General features: G+C 45.1%; 1 pseudogene; it reads right to left on the bottom strand.

Annotated features, from left to right (window-relative positions):
- Nucleotides 1-619: 619 nt before the first annotated feature.
- Nucleotides 620-6,000, bottom strand: part of LOC148595509 (ATPase family AAA domain-containing protein 2-like) — a 398,768-nt pseudogene continuing 393,387 nt past the window's right edge.

Raw genomic sequence — 6,000 nt, 5'->3', positions numbered from 1 at the left:
CCTTCAGCTTCAGAACATCGCAGTAAATACATTGGATTGAGCCACCCGAGCCAGGCTCTGCTCTGGGCAGCAGGAAATCCGCTGCCGGAATTGCCCTTTGGAAGCAGCTGCTCTAGGCGTCTCCCTTAGGAGGAGATACCTGGAGCAGAGCTAATTCGGTCTTTACTGGGAGCTTGAGAGGAGCCTCAAGGCTAGTTTAGGTGAGGACACCTCTGTTTGTTTAGACTGTTCACATGTCAAGAGCCTGGAAGGGAAAGATGAGGGATGCCCAGAGGAACAGGGCCCTTGCTGATACACAGCTGTATTAAAATTGTAACTAACTCTGAAGTATAAGTCTGTTAAGATGGGTGCACAGTCAGTAAATTAAATGAGAAAAAGAGGGACTTGGAAGTTTTGGGGGAAAGATGAAACCACATGTCATTTATGGCTGATCCTGTACTGAGGAGCCAGAGACAAAATGGCAGGTGGAATCTTGAATTTTTTTTCAAACATCTGCTGTTCTCCTGTTCCCAGAAGAACCACTGACAGCCAACAAACACGTGGCAAGAGGTTTAGGCTTTATTCCAACAGCTCCAAAGAAATCTGACTGTTTATTTCAGAGTTGTAGCATACCTACATATCAAAGTCTTTCCCCAGGCAAACTCTGGTAGTAGCTGGTCTGACTTTCTAGGAGGAAAGCAGGGCTTTCAGTGACTACTCAAAAAAAGGACATTGAAGAGCCTCAGGGAGTCAGCAAAATAAAATACAAAACACTTTTTGCTCCTCCAAAAATAAATCCTTTTAGTGCAGTGCTAAAGATAAGCCTTTCGCTAGAGCACACCAACACTGGGCAGTTAAAAATACACCCAGACAGTACAGTATGACAGACCCAGAGCAGTTTACCTCATCTGCATCAACAGGGTTTGTGAAGGCCTTGAAACGTCTGTCAGTAGCAAGTCTGAGAGTAACATCCCTTAAGAAAATGCTAAGTGCACCAAGGGCCTCCTCCTCCTGCTCCTCTGCCCCTTGCGTTTCTCCCTGTGGTGGTTCCCGAGATTCAGGCAGCGGCGCCACCAGCAGCACTTCCAGGGCCTGCCGAGCTTAAGGGAACCAGAAAAGTTTATTCCATCGGCAGCACTCAAATAGGAGCACACACAGAGTTACTGATAGGAAACCCACTACCAAAACAAATACTCTAAGGCTGTTAACATACAGTTAGCAAATTTTTATCTATAGAATAGGCTTACCTGCTTTCTTTCTAGATGCAGGAGGTTTAGCAGCTTGACTTAAAATTAAGTCCTCAAAAAAGTTGCTTCTCTCTTCCTTAGCAGGCAACGGGATATTGAAAACTTCTCCATAATCTTCAATAAACAACTCCTGTATCTATGGCATGAGAAGGAAAGACATTTCAGGCACAAGATCAATACTCCAAAAAGAGGATTTTTTAAATTAAGCTTAATAATGATCTGAATAATAATAATAATAATAACAATAATAATGTTATCTTCCTGGTGATCAAAGGCTAGATTTCTTTAGGTCAGGATGGCAAATAAAATATCTTCTTTGAGGAAAAGCTCTAGAATTTAAGCTCAGGGAATGGACGAGCACAGGATGCACTGACAGAGTGATGACATCCCCCACCTTTTAGGTTTCCTGCTGAAATGGAAGCGAGTCCCTTGACTCACAAAACAACCGAGACAAACGTTCTCAGCGCTGCTTTGTGTCTAAGCAAAATTACATGATTCAGAAGGGTGCCCTCGTAATAAAAGGATCCATTTGCTTGAGGGAGGACAGTATTCGTATACTTAAAGGATTCATAAAATGAAACTGAATAGAAGAATTGGGAAAAGTGTTGATAGAAATACATCTTGGAGATCCATGTACGATACGTTTGCTTTTGCAAGCAACAAATCCAGAGCAAATGCTGGAATGTTTTCTAATAATGTTGTAAAGGTAGTTTTCAACGTAACGCCCGCCGTTTCCCATCACACATTGATCTGTGGAATATAAATTATACTTGGTGCTGTGCTCTGAGCTTCTCGTATAAACTAGTAAAATGAAAGCTTTGGTAAGAGCAATGAACCAGCAGCACAGGCTGCTCATAAATAACTACACATCAAACTGGCCTAATAGAATAGAAGTGCATTAAAAAAAAAGTCCAAAAAAAAAAAAAAAAACACAAGGCCTCACCATGCAAAGCTTATTAATAGTAAAGCAAAATTTCTGATTTCACTCAAAAATTGATAGAGCTACACACACAGAGATCCAGATTGCTGCCTCTAATGTGAGGCCTCTAATGACCACACAATGAAAAACATCACAATAGACGACCTCACAATGGACCACCACACAATGGACGACCTCACAATGGGACTCTCGTGACCTCACAATGGACCTCACAATGGATGACCTCACAATAGACCACCTCACAATGGGCCTCTCGTGACCTCACAATGGAAGACCACACAATGGATGACCTCACAATGGATGACCTCAAAATAGGCCTTTCATGACCTCACAATGCATGACATAACAGTTGACGACATCACAATGGACCTCTAATGACATCACAATGGACGACCTCACAATGGGCCTCTAATGACCTCACAATGGATGACCTAACAATGGACGACATCACAATGGACCTCTAATGACATCACAATGGATGACCTCACAATGGACGACATCACAATGGATGACCTCACAATGGATGACCTCACAATGGGACTCTTGTGACCTCACAATGGAAGACCTCACAATGCATGACCTCACAATGGACGACATCACAATGGGCCTCTAATCACATCACCATAAATGACCTCACAATGGTCAACATCACAATGGAAGACATCACAATGGGACTCTTGTGACCTCACAATGGATGACCTCACAATGGACGACATCACAATGGATGACCTCACAATGGGACTCTTGTAACCTAACAATGGAAGACCTCACAATGGATGACATCACAATGGACGATCTCACAATGGGCCTCTAATGACATCACAATGGATGACCTCACAATGGACGACATCACAATGGATGACCTCACAATGGACGACATCACAATGGGCCTCTAATGACATCACAATGGATGACCTCACAATGGACAACCTCACATTGGACGACCTCACAATAGGGATCTCGCGACCTCACAATGGATGACATTACAATGGATGACCTCACAATGGGACTCTTGTGACCTCACAATGGATGACCTCACAATAGACGACCTCACAATGGATGACATCACAATGGATGACCTCGCAATGGGACTCTTGTGACCTCACAATGGTAGACCTCACAATGCATGACCTCACAATGGACGACATCACAATGGGCCTCTAATCACATCACAATAGATAACCTCACAATGGTCAACATCACAATGGAAGACCTCACAATGGGACTCTTGTGACCTCACAATGGAAGACCTCACAATGGACGACCTCACAATGGCCCCTAATGACATCACAATGGATGACCTCACAATGGACAACATCACAATGGATGACCTCGCAATGGGACTCTTGTGACCTCACAATGGAAGACCTCACAATGGATGACCTTACAATGGACGACCTCACAATGGGCCTCTAATGACATCACAATGGATGACCTCACAATGGACGACATCACAATGCATGACCTCACAATGGGACACTTGTGACCTCACAATGGGCCTGTAATGACATCAGAATGGATGACCTCACAATGGACGACCCCACAATGGATGACCTTACAATGGACGACCTCACAATGCATGACCTCACAATGGGACTCTTGTGACCTCACAATGGAAGACCTCACAATGGATGACCTCACAATGCCGACCTCACAATGGGACTCTTGTGACATCACAATAAATGACCTCACAATGGACGACATCACAATGGATGACCTCACAATGGGACTCTTGTAACCTAACAATGGAAGACCTCACAATGGATGACATTACAATGGACGATCTCACAATGGGCCTCTAATGACATCACAATGGATGACCTCACAATGGACGACATCACAATGGATGACCTCACAATGGGCCTCTCGTGACCTCACAATGGACAACCTCACATTGGACAACCTCACAATAGGGCTCTCGTGCCCTCACAACGGATGACCTCACAATGGATGACCTAACAATGGACGACATCACAATGGACCTCTAATGACATCACAATGGATGACCTCACAATGGACGACGTCACAATGGATGACCTCACAATGGATGACCTCACAATGGGACTCTTGTGACCTCACAATGGAAGACCTCACAATGCATGACCTCACAATGGACGACATCACAATGGGCCTCTAATCACATCACAATAAATGACCTCACAATGGTCAACATCACAATGGAAGACCTCACAATGGGACTCTTGTGACCTCACAATGGATGACCTCACAATAGACGACCTCACAATGGATGACATTAGAATGGATGACCTCACAATGGGACTCTTGTGACCTCACAATGGATGACCTCACAATAGACGACCTCACAATGGATGACATCACAATGGATGACCTCGCAATGGGACTCTTGTGACCTCACAATGGTAGACCTCACAATGCATGACCTCACAATGGTCAACATCACAATGGAAGACCTCACAATGGGACTCTTGTGACCTCACAATGGAAGACCTCACAATGGACGACCTCACAATGGGCCTCTAATGACATCACAATGGATGACCTCACAATGGACAACATCACAATGGATGACCTCGCAATAGGACTCTTGTGACCTCACAATGGAAGACCTCACAATGGATGACCTTACAATGGACGACCTCACAATGGGCCTCTAATGACATCACAATGGATGACCTCACAATGGACGACATCACAATGCATGACCTCACAATGGGACACTTGTGACCTCACAATGGGCCTGTAATGACATCACAATGGATGACCTCACAATGGACGACCCCACAATGGATGACCTCTAAGGACCTCACATTGGATGACCTTAGAATGGCCCTCTTGGGACCTCACAATGGACGACCTCACAATGGGCCTCTCACGACCTCAAAATGCATGTCCTCACAATGGGACTCTTGTGACCTCAGAATGGATGACCTCGCAATGGATGACCTCAGAATGGACGAACTCACAATGGGCCTCTCGTGACCTCATAAAGGATGACCTAACAATGGACCTCTCGTGACCTCACAATGGACAACCTCACATTGGATGACCTCACAATAGGGCTCTCGTACCCTCAGAATGGATAATCTCACAACGGAGGACATCACAATGGATGACCTCACAATGGGCCTCTAATGACATCACAATGGACGACATCACAATGCATGACCTCACAATGGGACTCTTGTGACCTCACAATGGATGACCTCACAATGGACGACCTCACAATTGGACTCTAATGACATCACAAATGATGAGCTCACAATGGATGACCTCACAATGGACGACCTCACAATTGGACTCTAATGACATCACAAAGGATGAGCTCACAATGGATGACCTCACAATGGACGACATCACAATGGATGACCTCACAATGGGACTCTTGTGACCTCACAATGGAAGACCTCACAATGGAAGACCTCACAATGGATGACCTCACAATGGCACTCTCGTGACCTCCCAACGTATGACCTCATAATGGGCCCCTCGTGACCTCACAACGAATGACCTCACAATGGACGACCTCACAATGGGCCTCTAATGACATCACAATGGATGACCTCACAATGGACGACATTACAATGGATGACCTCACAATGGGCCTCTCGTGACCTCACAATGGACAACCTCACATTGGACGACCTCACAATAGGGCTCTCGCGACCTCACAATGGATGACATTACAATGGATGACCTCACAATGGGACTCTTGTGACCTCACAATGGATGACCTCACAATAGACGACCTCACAATGGATGACATCACAATGGATGACCTCGCAATGGGACTCTTGTGACCTCACAATGGTAGACCTCACAATGCATGACCTCACAATGGACGACATCACAATG

This window comes from Tinamus guttatus, unplaced genomic scaffold (genome assembly GCF_059628265.1).
Source record: "Tinamus guttatus ecotype Peru unplaced genomic scaffold, ASM5962826v1 Tinamus_guttatus_pri_ptg000087l, whole genome shotgun sequence".
NCBI lineage: Eukaryota > Metazoa > Chordata > Aves > Tinamiformes > Tinamidae > Tinamus > Tinamus guttatus.
Note: the sequence above shows the minus strand (reverse complement) of the source record. Positions and strands in the feature narration are given on the sequence as shown.